This window comes from Mus musculus, chromosome 5, assembly GCF_000001635.26.
Source record: "Mus musculus strain C57BL/6J chromosome 5, GRCm38.p6 C57BL/6J".
Classification (NCBI taxonomy): domain Eukaryota; kingdom Metazoa; phylum Chordata; class Mammalia; order Rodentia; family Muridae; genus Mus; species Mus musculus.
The window spans coordinates 58,249,966-58,274,389 of record NC_000071.6 but is presented as its reverse complement, the minus strand read 5'-3'; positions in this window follow the sequence as shown (position 1 = coordinate 58,274,389).

Genomic DNA, 24,424 nt, shown 5'->3' with positions numbered 1-24,424 from the left:
CTAAAGAAATGTTCAAAGTTCTTAGTGATCAGAGAAATGCAAATCAAAACAATCCTGTGATTCTACCTCACACCAATCAGAATAGCTAAAATCAAAACCTCAGGTGACAGCACATGTTGGCGAGGATGTGAAGAAGGAGGAACACTCCTCCATTGCTGGTGGGACTGCAAAGTTGTACAACCACTCTGGAAATCAATCTGGAGGGTCCTCAGAAAATTGGAAATAAATCTACCTGAAGACCCAGCTATACAATTCTTGGGAATATAACCAAAAGATGCCCCACCATGCCACAGGGGCACATGTTCTACGATATTTATAGAGGCCTTATTTGTGATAGCCAGAAGCTAGAAACAATGTAGATGTCCCACAACAGAAAAATGGATACAGAAAATGTCATTAATTTATACAATGGAATACTACCCAGCTATTAAGAATGAGGACATCCTGAGTTTGCAGGCAAATGGGTGGAACTAGAAAGTATCCTAAGTGAGGTAACTCAGACTCAAAAGGACATGTATCATATGTACTCACTAATAAGTAGATATTAGCCAGAGAGAGAAAAAGAGAGAGGAGAGAGAGAGAGAGAGAGAGAGAGAGAGAGAGAGAGAGAGAGAGAGAGAGAGAGAGAGTGCTGAATATCCAAGATACAGCCCACAGAACTCACAAAGTTCAACAAGCTGAAGGGCCCAAGCAAGGATGCCTAAGTCCCTCTTCAGAAGGAGAAAAATGCAACCACAAGAGGGGAGGGAGGGACCTGGGAAGATTGGGGAGTGGTGGGTTGGTGGGCAGAGAGAGGGGAACATGATCAGGTATTGGGTGGCAGGAAAAGGACTGAAATCCCTGAGGGCTAACAGAAAGAATGGAAGCATGAAACCTTGAGAGGTAGGAGGTTGAGAGGAGATCCCTCCAGAATGTACCAGAGACCTGGGAGATGAGCAATTCTCAGGACTCAAAGAGAGCGTCCTTAGATGAAATGCCCTACATTGGGGAGAAGGAATGTGTAGAGTCCACCTCCAGCAGAAAGACAGGGCATCAAGTGAGGGATGGGTTGTCACCCAATAGTCAAAACTCTGACCCATAATTGTTCCTGTCTGGAAGAACTGCAGAGATGGAAATAGAGAGGAGCCTGAGGAAAAGAAAGTCTAGCGACAGACCGAAAGTGGGATCCAGCTCAAGGGGAGGCTGCAAGAAAGTCATCCACTTATTTAACATACTACATCAAAAGCTGGAATTCAGGCAATTCTATCTTAGTGTTTATCTTGAGATTTTTTATTTCATTTTCTGATTTTTTTCTTCCAAGTAAAAAAGGTACATTTAATTCAGGTGAAACTTAAAGATATATGCTAAAATGACATTTCTTTTATAAAATAATGAATGATACATACAGTTTATCTGATGTTCACATGAGCCAAGTATATTGCCTTGCAATGTAAAGCACCACAGATTTTACTGATCATGCTGGAATGCTCTTAAGATACTGACTCCTATTCACTGTAACTCCATCTTAAATTATTTTTTCTAACAGTGGTAGTGCATTCAAGGCAAGTAATAGAATACACTAACTTAAACAATATAAAATTTTATTATCTCAATACAAAATTCAGATGTATGTTAAGCCAGCAGTTTATCAGCTTAAGAAAAGCTCAAGTCCTCTTCATTTTCCTTGACATTTACATCGACTGCCGGCTTTATTCTAAAATTATTTCCAATCCTTATTCCAAATAATTTAAAATTGTTATCTCAACCATTGGTTTATTTGAACCATGGCCTCATAGTTACACAAACCATACAATGGAGAATTCAATGCACTCAAAGTGTATAAGCTGTATCTGGCCTCATACCCATTCTCAGGTCAGGCACAGGCAATAGATGTAAATAAATAATATAAAGATTGAGAAAGAGGTAAAGGATACCTCTTTATGATAAAAAAGATAGATAAATAAATGGATATAGATAGATGATGGACAGATAGATAATAAATATATAGATTGACTGATACATAAATAGATGATAAGAAAATAGATACATTTGTAGATAGATGATAGATAGATGATATATAGTTATATTAATAGATGTGTAAATAGGTATTAGACAGACTAATTTATAGATAGGAGGTAGCTAGATAGGTAAATAGATCATAGATGATAGATTAGATAGATGATAGGTAGATAGATAGATAGATAGATAGATAGATAGATAGATAGATAGATAGATATTGTATATAGAATCTTTATGAATTATTTCTTTAAATTATACGTATGCCATTTTGGCACTATTGATAGATAGGATAATAAATATATAGATGAGACAGATGATAGATAGACTGATAAATATATAGATGAGAGATAGGTAAATAGAAGATAGACAGATGATAGGTAGATAGATAGATAGATAGATAGATAGATAGATAGATAGATAGATAGACAGATAGATGATAGATTATAAATAGATAGGTATGATAAATGATAGGTAGATAGACATGTAGGCATAGACATAGACTCATATGATTATAATAGGTATATCATGATATATGCACGAGAGAAAATAGTGCCAAAATGGCATAAGTATAATTTAAAGAAATAATTCATAAAGATTCTATATACAATAAATAATGGAGATGTAGCTAGACAATAAAAAGCTGTATCTGCTTTGTGGATTTGAGTTATTAGATACAGTAACAAAAATTAAGTATACACCTGTAATTTTTTTTTAACTGGCAGAAAAGTTTGCATGATTAGAAAGTGTCTTTGCTGCTTTCTATCACTTCCATTTCTGTTGCACTTCATAGCTGGGATTTTCAGCTGGCAACAGCATTTTATGCTGCCCTCTACAGAAGTCAAGAATAAACTTCTATCTTCATTTATATGCAGCATGTGTATGAGTAGTTTTGTTATCCATATATTTTACAGGTATTTATGCTCAATTCATTATGTACTTTTATAGGTGAGTATGTATGATATATAATATTTACTGGAACCCTGTAATGCTTATATTATGCAGGCACTGTGAAGGTAATAAAACTATAGTACCACCTCACCTTGAGAGGCTCTTTCTGTTGTAGAGCTTTTTATTAAATTTTCTGTGTCCACAGCAGCGAGTGTCAATGATGTGTTTCCATGTGGGACAAGGTTCCAGAGATTGTGTTGCCACTCACATGGTGAGAGGAAGGGCCATTTCGGCTTTTCTGCTGCCTGTACAGTGGTTTACAAAACCAGATCTGAAACAGCAGAGGGCATTTTTCTCTGCATGTCGTACTCTAGCACATTCATAAACCTACAGTGAGAAATCCTTTACCAATAAAGATGTGTTTTATTCCAATGGCATTTCAGGAAATGAAATTCAAATTTTCTGGTAGTGAGCTGTAGTTTGTGGATGTCAGCTTCTTCCAAATCTTCCCTCATCGCAAAAGAAAGGTCAGCTGTGGATAAGACAAGAGCAGTCATTTATCATGCTTCTCACTCTGAGAATCTCCTAATGGTTAACGTAATCAAAAGGTTTTGCCCTAAATCATTGTCCTCTTCTTGATTCTCAGTATTTCAACACTGCTACCCTCAATGATCACAAAGATAAATCTCTATGAAAGAGTCTATTGATTGTAATCTTTCTGTATTTCATTTCAAATACTTTGTAAACCAATGTCATATAAACACTGGAAATGTGAAAATGTTTCAGTAAAATGAAAGCAGCTGAACTCTGGTTTGTATCTGGACATTGTTTTAGGAATCTACCTGAATACAAATATCCAGAGATTTTCAGGTCCCTAATACAAAAGGGCAAAGTTTTAGTATGTGCTCTACAATGCCTACTCTGTAGTTTTAATATTAGATTATAATATCCAGTGTGTAGAAAACGGCATGTGAACCTTATATTCTACTTACTAGAGAATAGTAGTAAAAGACACTGTACAACTTCAGTAAAGATAGATTTTTTTTCAAGGTTTGTTAAGTTCATAAAGGTAAATTTTGGGCATCTGAAGAACCAACGGTATTAATCTGTGTGTGTGTGTGTGTGTGTGTGTGTGTGTGTAGACATATTTTTGCATACTACATTTTATAAATTGTATATACCTTTAATTGTCAAGTAAGAGACATCCTCCTATCTTTAGCAGCAAGATCGAATATTTAAAATACTTTTTATTCATATTGTCTGAATTCCAATCCATGCTTTCTATACTAAACTTGAGTTTCTCATCTTTTTCAAAAACCAAAATATGAAATTTTCATGGATCTTTATTTTGATTTTTTGTCATTGATGTCTTTGTTTTATTTCTCAATCATTTATGTAGACTCTTCCTGGAAAGGCATGGTGCTAAGTACCCTGAAAAACACCATAATGATTAATTATATGAAGCTTCTTTCCCAATGATGAAGATAAAAAGGAACATTGTAAAGTAATTAATTCTACCTGGGAAGGATACAATGTGTGTTGAGAGTGTTCTATATATTGAAGAGTCTTTTCATTGACCTTCATCAAACAATTACATGAATTATTTTGTCATTGTTGAGTAGATGAGAGTATAAGTTTGGTTCATTTTAAGTGCTGAGTATATTAAATCACTCTCAAAGCTAGGAGATGGGTATGATAACACTGAAGTTACATAATTTTACCTTAGCAGTAACCAAAAGGGTTGCTGAGAGTTCAGCAAAAACATTACATCACTATAACTACAGATAAAAAATTGTAAGATGTATTTGATACCACGGAGAGAAACAAAATTATAAATATTTGCCTTTAGTGTTTATTTTAGATACTTTATGAAGTCTATTCCATGAGAATTTCAATATTTCTCACCATAATAACTGGGTTGTCAGAGACTGAATATCAATTATGACATACAGAAATATTGCCTATTATTTATTTATTTATATGATAATGGTTATCATCAGATATCTAGACTCTCATTGGTACCTTGAATGAGAAAATTCCCTGTAGGCTTATATGCTTGCCTGCATGGTGATCAGGGAGTGGAACTGTTTGAAGGTTAACAAGGATTAGGAGACATGGTCTTGTTGGAGGAAGTAAGTCATTGCAGTGTGTTTTGAATTTTCAAAATACCATGAAAACCTCAACATCTCTCTCTCTCTCTCTCTCTCTCTCTCTCTCTCTCTCTCTCTCTCTCTCTCTCTCTCTCTCTCTCTCTTTCTCTCTCATCTTCTCTTTCACAGCCTGCAGGTCATGATGTAGCACCCAGCTACTGTTCCCGAGACATGCCTGCTTCGATGTTCCCTGTTGTAATGAAAATGAACCCCTTGAAACTGTAAGCAAGCCCCCAAATAAATGCTTTCTTTTATGAGTTTGACTTGGTCATGGTGTCTCATAACAGCAGCAGAACACTGAATAAGACACTAACTGAACTTGATACTAATAAACAGGATCAATTCTCCTTATTTTGGGTTTCTGTTTAAAAGTAGTTTTAATTTCCATAAAAATTAGCCTCCAAAGAATGTATTATCTATCTCAGTGTTATTGAGTTTTTGTAGCAAACCAAAAATATTGAATGTCATATTTTCTTTTTTTTAATTTTTATTAGGTATTTTCCTCATTTACATTCCCAATGCTATCTAAAAGTCCTCCATACCCTCCCCTGATCTGCAACCCTATCGGTGGAACAACATTATGAATCTCATATTTCTTATCACCTTTAAATTCTATAATATTAATGCTCTGATTCTTATGAAAATTCTATTGTTTGTTTAAAACTAACGTATCATTTTCCTGATGTTACCTCAGTTATACTGGATGCCTGTTTAAGGCAACCCCTTTCGATTTCCCTTGATCCTGACTTGTGTCTAGACTCTTCAAGACGTACAACTGTCTGCAACACAATGATACCATTTACAGATTGGATTACTGTCTCCCTGACTTTCCCAATTAATAAACTCAACAAATTTCTGAAGTTTGGACCCTGCCTTTTCTAATTTATATTTCTTACAAAAGGTTATAGATATTTCATTGCAAACTAAATTTAGCAAGGGGGCCAATTATTACCAGTGGATTATTAAATATAGACAATTCCTTCCTGTATTCTTGACATAAGCATTGCATATTATGAACTCAAGATATTTGTATAACATCATTTTTGCAACATATTTGTTAATCATTTATTCCAAATATATCCCAAGAATATATATTTATAATTCTATTTATACTCACTGGGAATTTAATTGAGTAAAAGTCAATTTAGGGGAAATGACTTGTGACAAATGTATTAGATACAATGAAGGACAAAGGAAAATTAATAGTTATTTTCTGCAGAGTCAATTCAATATTCCCAGCGAGTGAGTCTTTTTTCTCTTTAATTTCATAATGAAGGAAAACATTACATTTTATTACAGGCAATGAAAAGTTGAATATCATGAATGAGGGATACAAAACATACCGAAAAGAGTAAAACCAAATAAAAGCAAACACAGGAGCAAAGGATGTCTTATCATAATGACACACAGTCTTCATCTAATTATGGCTCATTTTATTCATGAATAATTTTGCTTCTGTTGTACATTCATATAACTTCTATAAGTCTCCTTTTTCAATAAATCCAATAGGAATAGTAACCCCTACCTGACTTTCTATCATGATGATGAAATTAAATGTGATTATTTGCATATTGCCTTGCAAATATTCTCATGTCCTGCAAAATTTACTTAATAATAGATAAAATTTTAAATGTCTGTGTTGTAATAACTCTCAATATAATAAACATGAGTGTAACTATATGATTACAACTCACTGAGAGGCATCTTTTACTATTGAGAGTTACAGTGTTGTAAAATAGGAAACTTGGAAATTCCTGGTGACTGAGATGGAAACTTTCAGTTAGAAGGACTTGAAGACTTTAATGGCTAGTTTTATATAAACCTGAAACAAGATAGAGTCATGTGGGAGGAAGAAGGTGCCTCAATTGAGAAAATCCCTGATCATGTTTGCTTGTAAGAAATCATGTGAGTTAATTTTCTTAATAAGAGATTGAAAAGGCAGAATCTAGCCTATTGTGAGTGGTATCACTTCTAGGAAGATGGTTCTTGTATGAATAAAAACGCAGGCTAAACCAATCTTAGAGGCAAGATAGTAAACAGCACTGCTTCATGATCTCTGGTTCAGTTAATGCCTTGGATCCCTGCCTTGAATTTCTGTCCTGCTTTCCCTAGATCAGATGTTCTCAAGCTTTGTAAATCTGAGATGCTTTAATACAGTTCCTCTTGTCGTAGTGATTAACAAATATAAATATATTTTTCTTGCTACTTCATAACTGTAAATTTACTACTGTTATGAATTGAAATACCTGATATGCAGGAGACTTGATACCCTTGTAAAAGGGTCATTTGGTCCCCAAAGGGGTGGTGACACACAGGGTAAGAACCACTTCTCTCAATGATGGACAAGAAAATGAAATAAATCTTCTCTCCAGATTGCTAGTGGCCATGGTGTTTTCTCACAGCAGTACCAACCCCAGTTCAAGAAAAGGAATGACAAAAGAGACAATAACACCCAATGGACGTTATTATCTGCCATATGGACAACAGAAGGAACTAGAGCAAGGGACCTGCAACCTTGAGAGAAACAGTGAGGAGAGGATGTTTCTGCTTAGCTGATTTTGCTTAGAACACAGCAGGGATTCTTCTGGTCAAAGAAACCTCAAGAATAATAGCAGTTTGAGGTCTTAGGCATTCAAGACCATGGCCTGTAATTGGATAACATTTGATCACTGAGGCTTTATAGAATGTTTACATCCAGGTTATAAATTTAAAAATAAAATCATTTAAGGTTCTGGTTAATATAGTTGTATATGCAAAAACTTTTGTTTTATTAGATAACAGACATTTAAGGTCATAAGCTACAACCTTAGTGAATAAAACAAACAATCTTGGGTCCAATTTGAAAAATCCATTACTGTTTCATTTATATACCAAAAATAAAATCATTAATTGTAAAAGTGAATTGGGGTACCTATTTGCTAGAGGGTCTGCTGAATCTATGGTATATAATATCATGTAAAAGAGCATGTTTTTAACTGAGTTTCTGGCTGTGGATAATGAATGATCTAACATTTATCTAAAGTGATATGCAATTACTTCTGTTTTAGCTATAACATTTTAAAAATGAAATATCCATGCTGAGTCACATATCTTTGTAGACTAATCGATTGAAATTGTAATGTTAAAAGACAGTTATAGATATACTAAAGAAACATAAAATAGAAATTAAGAGGAAAAAACTTTATAAGACAGATAGATGTCTTCTAGGCCCAGTCCTGTTCTCTCTGCCTATGGATCAGTATGTAGCTACTTCTCCAGTCTCTGTCTTGATGTTGACATTTTCCCTGCCATGATAATACTGGACTAACTGTAAATAAGTTAACAATTAATGCTTTCTCTTATAAGAGGTGCCATGGTCTCTTCACAGCAATACTACAGTGACAAACACAGCATCCATCACTGAGAGGAACCAAAGCAAGAAATCAAGACACTAGAAGCAGGAACAGAAGCACAGCCCATGGAGCCATACAACTTATGGCCTTGCTCCAGGTGACTTGCTCAGCCCACTTTCTTATATTATACTAAAGTATCTGTACAGGAGTGGTGCTGCCCACAGAGGGCTCTTGCATCAGGCATTAATAAAGATAATGCTTCCAATGATATGTCCACAACCAGTCTGATGAGTTATACCTTCAACTGAGGTTCCTTCTTCCCAGAAGTATCTAGGTTTGTGTTGACAAAGCTCCTAAGCAGCACAAACACAGACAAAAGCAATGGATCTGAGATATCTTTTTACTTATTCTCCACTCCTCTACCCTCTCTTTAACCCCTAGTCCAATCATCCTTCTCTCTTCCACTCCTCTATTGTGCACTCTCCCCCATCCCTCCTTCTTAGTTACTTTCATCTTTGGGCTTGTATACTGAACACAAAGATTGAAATTTTGATCTTAAGTCTCAGCAACAAAATGCCACCTGGAAACAGAAGATAGACATCTAGCTAGAAGCTATCCACACTGTCTTTGATCTTCACTTCAAGTTTGATCTTAAACTTGTAGTTGCCAGGAACCAAAAAGAAACAGTTGTTGTTGTTGTTGTTGTTGTTGTTGTTGATGATGATTTAATTGTTTAAGCAACCCCATCTGTGCTATTTTGTTATGGTATTTCAAATAGATTATGGTTTCCAAAGAAACTAAGGACAAATAATATTCCAATATTTGACTGAATCATAGTTCTAAATTTTCACAGGTTTTAATGGTTACCAACAAGAAATATATGATGAGCATGCTAGGTTTCTGAAAGTGCACACTCTAAAAATATTGTGAAGTAAAAATTATGAATACATTTCTTCAAAAATTGTAATTCCTCTAATTTATGGTAATTTAAAATGGACTATAAATTAAACATCCCAATAATATTCCTCACCAGTACCCAGAATTCTGTTCAATCTGCATGATTTTAATCTCCAGCTTCTCAGAAATATTTTAGCAGTTATGTGACTAGGCTTACTGGATCATTTTTTTTTTATTTCTGGTGTCGTCATTTTAATTATTCTTTTTTCACCTTCTTGGTGGCTGTCTACTTAGAATGAAATCACACAGAAAATGAGTGTTTGACTTATACCCAGGCACATACCAGAATTAAAACTCAGTTTTTATACATAGCAGGTTCTCAGTAAATATTTACTGTACAGTTCAGAAAACAAAATGAAAATTAATCAATGTATGAGAACCTAAAAAATCATAAATCTCTTTTTCTTTTTCACTAATAATATAAAAATGCAATAAATGACTAAAGACCAGTAGGGCATGATTTTGAGAGTGTACAGGTGTAAGGATTATTTTCGACCATATGAGGGAAGAAATGGAAGTAAGAAATAATATAATTATACACTAATTTAAAATATTTAATTACTTTTATGGAGTTGATAGTAGATAAATAGATAATATGTGATAGTTTCCTATTCAGAAAAGCAACTGATGCACACTGCCATTGTTCACAGTGCTATTAATAGCAGGTTACACCTCAGGAAAATGAAAGGAGTAGAGTTAAATTGACTTGGAAAAAGGCAGGTGAAAGTCTTGGCAGACCTGATCATTTTGGAAATGAAACAAAGAGAAGTTGAAAGGTTGGCGGGATATTGAATCTTAACTATTTTCCATTAGACGTAAGGAATAATGTTTGAATACTTTTTAACCACAACCTTTCTTTTTATGTATTTTTTCCTGTGATATCTATATTCAGCAATTGTAATTTATCACTTAATACAGAGAGCCTGTACTTCATGGAAAAAATAAGTTAATAGAAAAATCTATGTGGTTCACCTTAAGTAACAGCAAGCAAATATCCCCCAAATCAAAATACACTTTAAAGTGCAAGAATTAAGTTTTGGAAACTGTGGATCATCTATAAGATAAAGGGCAAAATTGGAGATTATAGCATAGAGATTTACTGAAAAGTAAAATACAGATATTATAGCACTTGTGAACCAATAAGAGAAATAAAATAAAATAGCTCTCTGTACTAAAGATGAATAATTTTAGAGGGTAAAAAGAGGAAAACATGTGAGTGAAGACTATAAGAAATAAAGAGAACAAAAGAAGGAAGGAAGGAAGGAAGGAAGGAAGGAAGGAAGGAAGGAAGGAAAGAAGGAAGATGAGGAGGAAGAGGAGGAGGAGGAGGAGGAGGAAAGTGAAAGAAGGAAAGAAGAATGGAAAAAAGGAAGATGGTGGGGAGGGAAAGGGGGAGAGAAGAGAAAGAAAATAAGGAAGGAGGAAGGGGATGGAGGAAAGATAAAAGGAAAATTGATTTTGACTCAACTGGAAAATTTGCCCCAGGCCTGTTTTCTTGTTTCAATTATGGTCAGCATTCAGCAGAAGTTTGGAGAGAGTTCCAGGTTGAGGGGAGACTGTAACTCAGGTGCTATCCTTTACAAATTCTACAACTTGACTTACCAACTTACTTCGCTAAAATCTATCTAGCTATAGAGACCATCTGAGAGAATTTTAAACATTTCATATTTATACCAAATATAGACACTCTGGTAGAGATTGATATCTTATCAAACATATAGAACCTAGAACTTCAACCTTCATAGTCACTACTCAGAGACTGGGAAAACATTATGTGCATGTTCATTTCTACAGCCCTTCGGGGAATTGGTCAAGCACACAGCTATACAGCACAATACAGTGTCTTCTGTACACGTGAAGCACTTGATTAATTTTTTTTCTAGATGCTAAATACAGGGCGTACCGACAGACTTGCAGTCACTGGTCCTCTTGTAAATGTCTTCATGAACTGGGATCACACAGAGCCTCAGTACTGTGCATATTTTAATCTTACAAAGCAGAGGAATTAGCCGGTCTCCAGGCAGGATATATTTTAATCAGGTTCCAAATATTCCAACTGATCCAGTGATGACCTTATAGTGACTGGAATGCGTCCTGACATGAGGCAGTCAGGGTAGATATAGTTCAAAGATTATGGCTCCCAACATCAAAGGTCAAGCATGAGAACAGAAAACCTGTTGTCCAAACAATGAGTGAGGAACTTATTTCATTATAAAGGACTGAACAGAGGATTAAAGCAATTGCACAATGGCAAAGCAAGTCAGCCTTATCTGTCACAACCAACAAGAATGACACTGTAGACCAGCCTCCTAGCTTTCAAACTCTGTCAACCCATGTAGTCTTCCCTCTATAAACCCTGTTGTTCTACAGAGCATAATGTGAAGGACAGATTGGGGAAAGCAAGATGAATGCTCATATCTTATCTTGTCAGGCATAACAGTAAGTTTGTATTTAAATTAGTTTACTTAAATGTCAGCTGAGTTAATAGCTCCGAAATGCAATTACTATTTGAATAGTTTCTACTGTACTAGAGTATTAGGATCAATAGTCTTTAATAGTGGGCTACAAGGTTTTTAAAATGCCATGTGATTCTAACATGTAATATATGTTAATAGTATTACTTAAGACCTGAAGTAAACAGACTTCAATGCTATTTTTTCTCATGAATGTACTTCCTCTCTAAATACAACCCCTTCTTCCTGCTTTCTCTATTCGTTTGTCCCTTGCAACAAGTTGTTTTGGGTTGAGGGGGGTTAAAATAAACATCACAAGGAAATGAGTGAGTCCCAGACACGTCATAAAGTCACCAATATTGATAGCAAAAAAATGTTGAAGGGATTCCAGTATCCCTAAATGTCTCTGGTTGTTTCTGTTCCTGTACAGAACCATTCACCCATACTCCTGTAAGTGCCCCAATAAAACCCACTGGTTCTCTAGATTAGACTTTGGTGGTATTCATACGTTGATCCATTCCTAATTCGTTATCTGTAGGAATAGAGATTTCTTCAGATTTTCCCTAGAAACAGTGGCACACATCAGTATCACTACATGAGATACCTTTATACACAGGCCTTCTACAAATTTAAATTCATTTACTTTCAATGAGAACTTAACTTTGGGTATCAAATGCATCCTATTTATAGTCAATCTCTTTTAACTGAATCCTTTAGCAAGATTCAAATATGTGAAGAGAATTGAAATTTAAAAATGAAATAGGACATCTTGTTTTCTTCTTCTACACAACATCTAGCTTTCTAGTTCACTCTTAAAAGTTAACTTTAATTGTAAATGTAGACTGAATCAACTTGTTATCAATAACTTTGCTTTTTCTGTCTTTAAAGTGATAAACGTCAGAGATTTTCATAACTAAAATAATAATAATAATAATAATAATAATAATAATTTACAAGGAATTATGCCTGGGTGACTGAAATTATATTAATTAAATATTTAAGATATTATAACCAAATCATTATTTGTCATCCATGTTTCTATTGTAATTCCTTAAAACAAAATTTAATCAAGTGGCTGTAGCCAGACACAAGAATTACAGAAATGGGCTTTGCTTAGACATTTTTTAAAAAATTTATTTGTTATATGTAAGTACACTGTAGCTGTCTTCAAATACACCAGAAAGGGGCATCAGATCTCATTACAGATGGTTGTGAGACATCATGTGACTGCTGGGAATTGAATTCAGGACCTTCAGAAGAGTTGTCATTGCTCTTAACCACTGAACCATCTCTCCAGCCCATATAGTTCTAAAAGAACTTAGTGTAAAAGTATTGTTTATTTTGATATGTTCTCATTTTCTCTTAGTTCTATGATAATTTTGTTCAATGTATTTTTATCATATTCATTCCCTCTCCCACTTCCTTCCAGTCTTTTACTTCCTTCCCTACCCACCAAATCATATATACCCTCTCTCCCACTCTCTCTGTCTCTCTCTCTTTCTCTTTCTCTCTCTCTCTCACCATTTCTCCTTCCCTCCCTCCAATGTATCCCTTCCTCTCTTTACATCCATTAAATACAGTTTGTGCTGCTGATATCCTTTTGTATGTGTGGTTTTAACTGTGGTCAAACAACTAAGGGCCATATTTTAAGGGTGATCAAAAATTTACAATAGCCACTGTTTTGCATCTCTAACTATTAATATTTTAATGATTAGTCTTTTGTAATGTCGGGATATATGAAAGCTTATATGTGGATATTTCAATCAAAATATGGTACATTTGCTAACATTTAATTTTGGAGGGTGATAGTAAAGGTACAGGTCCATATTTGTTGAAAAATTCAGTACCTGAATCAAAGGAAGTAACACAAGAAAAGAAGATAATCTCCAAATGTCTATGGTTTGCTGAGATTATTTGAAAAAGGCACTCTGGCAGTTAATATAGAACAGGCATTTTTCTGCATGATTGTATTCTCCTAGAATTTAAGCATAACCTGATTCTTATGATTTAACTACTGAAATACTCATTTCTAGGAAATATCATACATGAGGTTTTAAGCAATATCACTGATTTATAAATATTATTTAAAGTATAGAAAATTATCTTGAACACCTATGTTTGATCCTGTGGTTGTTCTGCTATTCTGATACACATTCCATTTGCAAGTGGACAGTAGTAACCAATGTTTTCTAGTGGCTGAACATATAATATGCCTTATTATATATATATATATAGTTGTAATCATTTCAGCCTTTAAGACAGGGAAGTAAGAACAAAAGTCAAATGGCAGAAGTTTCTTCCACACTGGACATTGGCAGAAGTTTCTTCCACACTGGTCATGATGTGTCAGGATGGACAAAATACAAGGAAATGGCACTCCAATTGGCTGAGACAACAGAGAGAAACTGCTGAGTCAAAAGCCACATCACTATGGCCAACTCTTGACTGTCTTTACAAAGGGTTCATTGTGACACCTTCACCTAGAAATAATCATGCTTACTCTGGATTACTGTAGATAGATAGATAGATAGATAGATAGATAGATAGATAGATAGATAGACAGACAGACAGACAGATAGATATATGGTTGATAGATGATAGATAGATAGATAGATAGATAGATAGATAGATAGATAGACAGACAAACAGACAGACAGACAGACAGATAGATATATGGTTGATAGATGATAGATAGATAGATAGATAGATAGATAGATAGATAGATAGATAGATAGATAGGGAAAGGACAGAAGGGAAAGGAAAATAAACATGAAGAAAATAAGAAAAGAAAGAAAACAGAAACAAAAAGAAAAATGTTATCCCCACAGCCACTGAGATATAAAATAACTTTTTGAAAATAATAAGAAAGGCAAACATGACCTCAGACCTTAATGTGCTTTCCAGGTGGGTCTGAGAATTACAGTGGCATGACAGATTAATGGAACAGTATATGCATGTATTTAAGTTCTTGGAGATGTGGGGGCTCTAATTTCAGGTCAAAAAATTCCAAGTTAGTTGAAGTGCTATGCTTATAAACTGAACTGGACCACAGGCAGCAAACAAAGCATCATGAGGGAATTTGGGTTTGTGGCACTTAACCCTGGCAAGTGACTAGGTAGATGTTAGTTACTTTGCTAAACTTTGTACAGATGGCTTGCCGTCTCCTCTCCCTATCTCTAGTGAAAGGAAAACCTTTCTTCTTTCAGGTACAGAGAGGACACTGTCTACATGAAAATTCCATCCCTTCCCTCTTTTGGGTCAGCATGTCCTTCTCTATCGGCTCTGTATTAAAAGTGTCTTCAACTTGAAATAAATGCTGGAGTGGCTAAGTTTTGATATGAGCTCTTTCAACTGCTGCTTATCAGTACTGCAGTCCTAACACAGAGAACAGTTTTGGAGATTCCAAGTACTTCATATCCATAGTCTCTCCTCATAGATCTTTGATGTTGCTGACTGGCTCAGTGTATTATTACTGTTTCCCTCGTTTTTATAGAAAGGAAATAAAAAAAATCATGAAGATTTAAGTAACTATTTCATTCCTGAACAAGCTTGAAATATATCTTATTGATAGAACAAACACAAAGCCTGAATCAAGGTTTTGCTAGCACAAACACAAAATCTCAATTATATTAACAAAATAATCGAAATCAAAGACACAGCTAAAGGTGAATTATCCAATTTACTCATATCTCCTCCCTTCCAGTTGCTTCCAGTCTTCTAAGACTTACCACTATTTTCTGAAACTTAATGTACTCTTTTTATATTTCTGGGATCTAATGGGTATGCTTTGTGCTGTCCATATGTTCATGAGTGTTCGGTAATTTCCATGCATGGAAAACCTGGCAGGGCCTTTGTTCCATAGGAAAGCTGACTCCCTGTCCTGGCACTCATGCACTGCTGATAACTGCTTGGTGATGGATGGGATGTTCCTGACTCTATCCACTCCTGGATTTTGTCTGTGTTGACCTTGTGCAGGTCTTGTACGAGCATTCCCAGCTGCTGTGAGTTCACATGTGCAAGAGCCCTCAAGTGTTCCCATACCTCTGTTTCACTCCAGCCATCCACTACCTCTGGCTGCTAAACATCGTCCCCTTCCGCACACTAAACTGTCCTCAGCTGAGTGCTAGATGATAAAATGTTAATATATACATCAAGTAATCCATCATACACACACTACTTCTTTAAACCACAAGTGATATTTCTGAGTAAGTAGATACTACAAAAAAAAAAAAATCTCTAGGAAATCAACTCCTTTTCTAGACAATCATTAATCACAAGCATCATAAGAACTAACTTTAAATGAAGTAAAAAATAGTACTATAATCCATTAATCCACAAAGACATGTTGTCTCCAATTATGAAGTGATGCATTCAATTTATAAGCATTAGAATAATTTAAAAACAGGTGTTTTATGCAGTTTCTTCTATTTCGGTTATTTGTAAGATTAGATTTCTCTTCCAGTTAAACTTGGCAAATGCCAATGTTTGTGATAGAATCAAGCCCGGATCTATTAGATATATCTGTTCCACAGGCACCACACACTGGGACCTCCTGTCTTCTTTCTGGGTGAGATTAATGATGTGGTAGTAGGGTCCAAAGGTTACACGCCTTCTTGTTTTACCTCCTGAAACAGTGATGAAACCTGAAGAGAACCCCCACTGAAACGAAAACAGGTTTTTAATCAGAGTCTTTATTTTTCACTTGCATTTCCTCCCCCAAGCAGAATATCAAAGAGCCTCTTTAGTCAAAACAAAAATAACTCCAGCAGGTGTTTGTTTCTTCTCTAACACATTTTATCTCTCTTTAGGGACTATGGTCACCAAAGCTTCTGCATCATAGGCTGTGTTGTAGGGGGGAAAAGGAAAAGAAAAGAACGTTCCCATGGTGACAAAATTATTTAAACAAGCCCTCACTGCTGAAAATGCTCCACTTCTGGGTTATGAAATTTTAGTATGTCACATGATATTCTTCTCAGGCTAAAAGGTTAGCAAATACATGTGTATAATACTGTGAGAGTGTCAGTGGAAATAGTTATATGAGAAACAGTGGAATAGGTATATTATTCAATTTTCTCATCTTTTAACAATAATCAGATGTGCACTGGTATATATTCTGCTAGTAAGTATATTTATACTTACCATTTAGAACATGTGACCACTAAGGACTTACATTTTATTTTGATAAAAATAATCCAAGGAATGTCTGGAGAGATCTTCATTTTTCTTAATTAAATGTAGACTAAACCAATGATAGTCATTGGTAACCAAGTGGTGTTTCATACCTTAATTCTATAAAGAGTACAATTTATCAATGTTTATTCTCCAATTTTTATATCAGTACCATGTATTTCATTGTTTCTTTTGACTACTTAATGAACTTTCTATATAAAGCATATTAGTCTTCCGAAAATATGTAAGATCAATAATATAGAAGAGTTAAGTTTCAAGGCATTGGAAATTGCTTAAAATGTGCTGGATGGCTGGAACAGTGGTTATAAATAGTGTGACCCTTCCAGAAAACCAAAGTTCAATCTCTAGCACCCAAACACAGCAATCTGGAACTACAGGGATAGAAAATCCAACACCATCCTCATGACATTTTAGCCAATTTCATATATCACCACACACAGATACACACACACACACACACACACACACACACACACACACACACACATACACAAATAAATACTTTTTTAAAATTAGGTATTTTCTTCATTTACATTTCCAATGCTATCCCAAAAGTCCCCCATACCCTCCCCTCCCCCACTACCCCACCCACCCACTCCCACTTCTTGGCCCTGGCGTTCCCCTGTACTGGGGCATATAAAGTTTGCAAGACCAAGGGGCCTCTCTTTCCAGTGATGGCCGACTAGGTCGTCTTCTGATACATATGCAGCTAGAGTCAATAGCTCCAGGGGATACTGGTTAGTTCATATTGTTGTTCCACCTATAGGGTTGCAGACCCCTTTAGCTCCTTGGGTACTTTCTCTACCTCCTCCAGAGCCAGGTGTGGCACACGCCTTTAATCCCAGCACTCAGGATGCAGAGGCAGGCAGATTTCTGAGTTCGAGGCCAGCCTGGTCTACAAAGTGAGTTCCAGGACAGCCAGGGCTATACAGGGAAACCCTGTCTCAAAAAAAACAAAAAAACAAAAAACAAAAAAGATAGAAAACTGATAGAAAGTTAGCATTGATATTTAAGTCACTTTATTTACTTATTCTTTTTACATGTATGGTAAACTTTAGCATAAAAACACATCTGCATTAAATATATTCAGATGTTTCTCTTGTAACTTTCTGTCACTAATAAGTGTGACAATTATTTACCCAACATTTTTATTGTCTTAGGTTTTATAAGAAACCTCACTATCACTTCCACTCAGAAGGACATGGGTAGGGTATATATAAATACCACAAAATTGTATACTCAGAGTAGAGGTTAGTGGTCCAGTAAAGGACTTTACACTATTTTCATACTATCAGCACTAATTGGTTTTGGAATCTATCAAGGTTTTCAGATTATTCCCTCATTCATATCAAAAAGTTGCTATATTCGATTGGCACGTGAAATATTTACCTATCAAAAAGAAAAGAGTATTGTTCTTCTTCAATTATTTAGTTCATAAGGGAAAGCAAGTCATTAGAAAAATTTGAATATGAAGTTGATCCTAATCAGGTTTCTAGATAATGAAGGAGGCTGAGTCCCATCTGCCCATTTCTTGTCACCAAATGAAGCTTCCAGTACCTAGACTGGGTTACATCCAATTGAGTTGGCCAAAAGGGTTCGATAGTAATCCATAAATAACCTTAGCTGTTGTCAAGACAATAGGTCGCTTGCCACAAACTGAGAACACCCTATTGCTGAAGGCAACACTCACACCATAAAGAAGAAAAGATGGTGCCTACATAAAGCCTTCACTCCTATGTTTTAATGTCTTTGTACAGAAAGATACTCGTCATACTACCAAAAGAAAGATATAAACACCAACCCAGCACACAATGCTGACCTGCCTGTAACATAAGCTAGGACAATGTAGGCACAAAGTTTATGGTAATAACCAATCAAAATCTGATTTGACTTATGTTCCAATCAGGAGATGCAACCCATACATGACACTGTTTGGGTGACTGAGGACCAGACGATATAGCCCAGGAATCTAACAGAAAACCAAACACTACTGAGTAAAAAACAAGCAAACAAAATGAGTAGCAATGAAATGACTCCTTTTTTTGGGGGGGGGGTTGTTGTTGTTTTGGGGTTTTGGGGGACTTTTTTGTTGTTGTTGTTTTTGTTTTATTTATTTATTTATTGCTGTTGTTGTTTTTAGAGAAGGGTTTTCTCTGTGTAGCCTGGCTGTCCTGGAACTCACTCTGTAGACCTTGAACTCAAAAATCCACCTGTCTCTGTCTCCCAAGTGCTGGGATTCAAGGCATGTGCCACCGCTGCCAGGCGAATTGATTCTTAATGCTATTCTGCCATACACATAGATCAGAGCTATAATCAACAATTACAGCAGTTATCAGGAAGACTTCCTCTCAGTAAAAGATGGGAACATATACAAAGACCCACAATTAAATTTTGAGAGGGGGGGAGACCTTGGAACACACTGCTCTAAATGGGATAACTCAACCTATTTCCTCCCTTAGATAACTCTGGAGAAGAGGAAGCAGAAAGAATGTAAGAGCCAGAGGTGATGGACAATTCCAGAGGATCAAAGCCACCATCTACATCAACTAACTGAGCAAAACTCATATGAAATCACAGAGACTGAAGTAGCAATTGCACGGACAGTATGGGTCTGAAATAGGCCCTCTGTATATATATTATACCTATTAGTTTAATATTTTTTATGGCACTCCTGAAAGTATGAACAAGTGGGTCCTTCAGTAGATCTGCCTTGTCCAACTTCAGTGTAGTGTGTTTTTGTTTTATCTTACTATGTTTTATTTTGTTATGTTGTTGTTGTTATTGTTGTTGCTGCTGCTGCTGCTGCTGCTGCTGCTGCTGCTGCTGCTATCTTTTAGAGAGCAACATATCCAAGCCTGTTCTTTTTTTGTGAGAGACAGAAAGAAAGTAGATCTGTATTGGAAAGGAGGTGGTGAGAAGCTGGAACAAGTAGAAAGTGGGAAAAACTGTAAATAGGATATTGTATGAAAAAAACTATTTTTCTCATTTTATATTTATATTTATTTATATTTATTTTATATATTTATTTTATTATATTATACATTTATCTATAGTTTATATATTTATAACATATTTGATATATCATAAAATTTATTTCATATTTATTTTAATTTATTTATATTTATAGAATGGTGATAAATTTTAAGCCAAGTTCATTATGGCAGCATGATATACACAAAAAGGTAGCTATAATTTTTATACTACCAATCCTTACCAATTTTCTTATTATTTTGACCTTTGACAAACAGCTCAACTATCTTTATATTAATGCAAGATTTTTAAATGTCAGTGTTGAATTCTGTTTGATAAAGTTGGACATATGTGTCAATCTGTAATATTTTCAGTGCTCTTGGTATAGTTTACACATGGGCATTAAATTATGTAGGTCTCAATGGAATATTTTGGCCATATAAGAAAGCACCAAAAGATGAATTGTAGTGTGTTCTTGAAGGAATAAAATGAATATTAATCTAATGGAAAATTTATATATATATATATATATATATATATATATATATATATATATATATATATATATATGTGTGTGTGTGTGTGTGTGTGTGTGTGTGTGTGTGTGTGTGTGTGTGTGTGTATCATGTGGAAACAACTTTATATTATGGCCAAGGTAATATATACCAGGAATGAAAAATAATGAATCTATTAAGAAAGAAAAGGGATGAAGAACAATAAAAACTGGAGAAAGAGAGAGGGGGAGAAAAAAGAAAGATAGAAAATATAAAAAGAATGCATAAATATAATCCACTCGATTTGAGGATCTGTACCCAAATTAGGTCATAATTTTATATCAGCTCCCCAATCAGAGTCTGTGATTCCATTTCAGAATAAGCAATAGCAATATTTTGAAGGCGAAATAGAATGCTAAAAGTACTTTCATATGGCTTCAGATGTCTCAGCGCTGGAGAATGATGTTCTGTATCCTCAACAAATGTTCAATGTAAGCAGACTTGAGAAGTGCTCATACACTTCATCTAGCTGCACTCAGCCCTTACCATGAAGTTTTATGAGATGAGGAAAACATCCTTTGAAGCTGGAGAGAGAAAAGTGTGTGCTCTGTGTAGGCAATCCCTTCTGTCAATGCAAGAGAGAACAAACATGCTTCAAGTGCCAATCTGTATGATAAGAACCAAAGAAAATTGTACAGATCATAGAAAGCTTGAGTTGGCCTCCAGTAGATGCATAAGTGTACAGATAAGTTTTGTTTTCCATCTCATCCATCTAAAGATGGAGACATGGGCTGGGTACACACTCTCTGTGGGCTAAGTGAAATTCAAAGAATCCCTTTATGTGACTGTTATTTCCAGTGTGTGTAAATACATTATAAAGCTTTTTACAAATGGATTGGCTTCATGAGGGTTCCCAGAAAGATAGTAGATCAATCAAAGTGCATGCAAAGAATATAACATAAAAATACCCCTCTAGAATTTACTCAACTGAGAAGCATGCCATGAGCGGGCAGCAATGGTGCATTCATAAAATAACTCCTTGGAGGCATCTACCAAAAAAACCTCACCAGAGAATACATCTGAATTTAAACTATGCTCTACCAAGAATTCACTAGCACAATATTTATTGTAAGGCTTTGAATCTTTATGTTTGCTGAGCTCTAGGGATAGAGGAACCAAATATTGTCATATGAACAGAGAAGTTAAAGATGCAGGCATGAAATCCAGGAAGCTGAGCTCATTCCACATACACACTATACCCCAACCCCATGCACTCTGGGTTTTAAGAATAGGAAGGTCAAGCCTTTGGAGACCAATATTTTTAAATAACATGAAATGTTAAAAGAAGTGAGCCACATGAGATAATATTGACCCTTTTATAGAAGGGATATTATATGTCCTTCACTGACTATTTGTTGATTATCTTAATGATAATAGATGTTTCTTGAAAGTCTAATAAAGCAGTTTCAGTGGGTACAAAGCTGGTGCTATCAGAGGCCTTACATTCCACTGGAAAAGACAGAAATAAAATGATGCATTTCTAAAAGCTCAGTTAACATTTGGAAGAGAATAAGCTGGATAAAGCCTTCAAGGATAGCTGAGTGACATGGGTATAGCACTCTAGTGAGACAGTAGACCCTATTGTCAATCTAATCACACACTATTCCTGAGACTACATAAAGTGTTTCTAATAACCATAGGCAGCCCAACAATATATTACATTTATAAGAGGAAATATAGGAGACCAATTCTCAAGAGCATGGATAGCCTCGAAGTCACTGCATTCCTGAATAAAATTAACTATCCCTGTCACAGCAACAGTCAATCATCAATTGTTTCTTAACTGTGGGCAGGACTGTCGGGCCCCCTTCAACCATTATGTAAGGATATTGTTTGGCTTAGTTATGTTCATATCCTGTGCATGTATTCTCAACCATAGAGAGTTCATATTTGCAGTTGACCTGAAATGTCCAGAAAACAGTTTCCCCATAGACATCTATTATCTCTGACTCTTGCAATCTTTCCTCCCTAACATTAATGATATTAGGAGGGAAATGGGCATGTTGTTTAACATAGATATCCCGTTTAAGGCTTATCACTCCTCAGTCCTTTTTCTTTCCCCTACATATTGACTGCTTGTTTGTTTTTGTTAATTGTCTTCTATTACAGGAAGAAGCGTCTCACATGAGTGCTGACTTATCTATGAGTAGAGACATAACATATGACAATGTTTAATGCTGTGTCCGCTTAGCAGAGTAGTAGTAGTAGTAGTAGTAGTAGTAGTAGTAGTAGTACTAGTTGTAGTCTCATCTCTAGGGCCCACTGTTTACTTAAATTTTTTTTTGTTTTTTTTTTCTTTCCATTTTTTATTAGGTATTTAGCTCATTTACATTTCCAATGCTATACCAAAAGTCCCCCATACCCACCCACCCCCACTCCCCTACCCGCCCACTCCCCCTTTTTGGCGCTGGCGTTCCCCTGTTCTGGGGCATATAAAGTTTGTGTGTCCAATGGGCCTCTCTTTCCAGTGATGGCCGACTAGGCCATCTTTTGATACATATGCAGCTAGAGTCAAGAGCTCCGGGGTACTGGTTAGTTCATAATGTTGATCCACCTATAGGGTTGCAGATCCCTTTAGCTCCTTGGGTACTTTCTCTAGCTCCTCCATTGGGAGCCCTGTGATCCATCCATTAGCTGACTGTGGGCATCCACTTCTGAGTTTGCTAGGCCCCGCCATAATCTCACAAGAGACAACTACATCTGGGTCCTTTCGATAAAAATCTTGCTAGTGTATGCAATGGTGTCAGCGTTTGGATGCTGATTATGGGGTGGATCCCTGGATAAGGCAGTCTCTACATGGTCCATCCTTTCATCTCAGCTCCAAACTTTGTCTCTGTAACTCCTTCCAAGGGTGTTTTGTTCCCACTTCTAAGGAGGGGCATAGTGTCCACACTTCAGTCTTCATTTTTCTTGAGTTTCATGTGTTTAGCAAATTGTATCTTATATCTTGGGTATCCTAGGTTTTGGGCTAATATCCACTTATCAGTGAGTACATATTGTGTGAGATCCTTTGTGAATGTGTTACCTCACTCAGGATGATGACCTCCAGATCCATCCATTTGGCTAGGAATTTCATAAATTCATTCTTTTTAATAGCTGAGTAGTACTCCATTGTGTAGATGTACCACATTTTCTGTATCCATTCCTTTGTTGAGGGGCATCTGGGTTCTTTCCAGCTTCTGGCTATTATAAATAAGGCTGCTATGAACATAGTGGAGCATGTGTCCTTCTTACCAGTTGGGGCATCTTCTGGATATATGCCCAGGAGAGGTATTGCTGGATCCTCCGGTAGTACTATGTCCAATTTTCTGAGGAACCGCCAGATGGATTTCCAGAGTGGTTGTACAAGCCTGCAATCCCACCAACAATGGAGGAGTGTTCCTCTTTCTCCACATCCACGCCAGCATCTGCTGTCACCTGAATTTTTGATCTTAGTCATTCTGACTGGTGTGAGGTGGAATCTCAGGGTTGTTTTGATTTGCATTTCCCTGATGATTAAGGATGTTGAACATTTTTTCAGGTGCTTCTCTGCCATTCGGTATTCCTCAGGTGAGAATTCTTTGTTCAGTTCTGAGCCCCATTTTTTAATGGGGTTGTTTGATTTTCTGAAGTCCACCTTCTTGAGTTCTTTATATATGTTGGATATTAGTCCCCTATCTGATTTAGGATAGGTAAAGATCCTTTCCCAATCTGTTGGTGGTCTCTTTGTCTTATTGACGGTGTCTTTTGCCTTGCAGAAACTTTGGAGTTTCATTAGAACCCATTTGTCAATTCTCGATCTTACAGCACAAGCCATTGCTGTTCTGTTCAGGAATTTTTCCCCTGTGCCCATATCTTCAAGGCTTTTCCCCACTTTCTCCTCTATAAGTTTCAGTGTCTCTGGTTTTATGTGAAGTTCTTTGATCCATTTAGATTTGACCTTAGTATAAGGA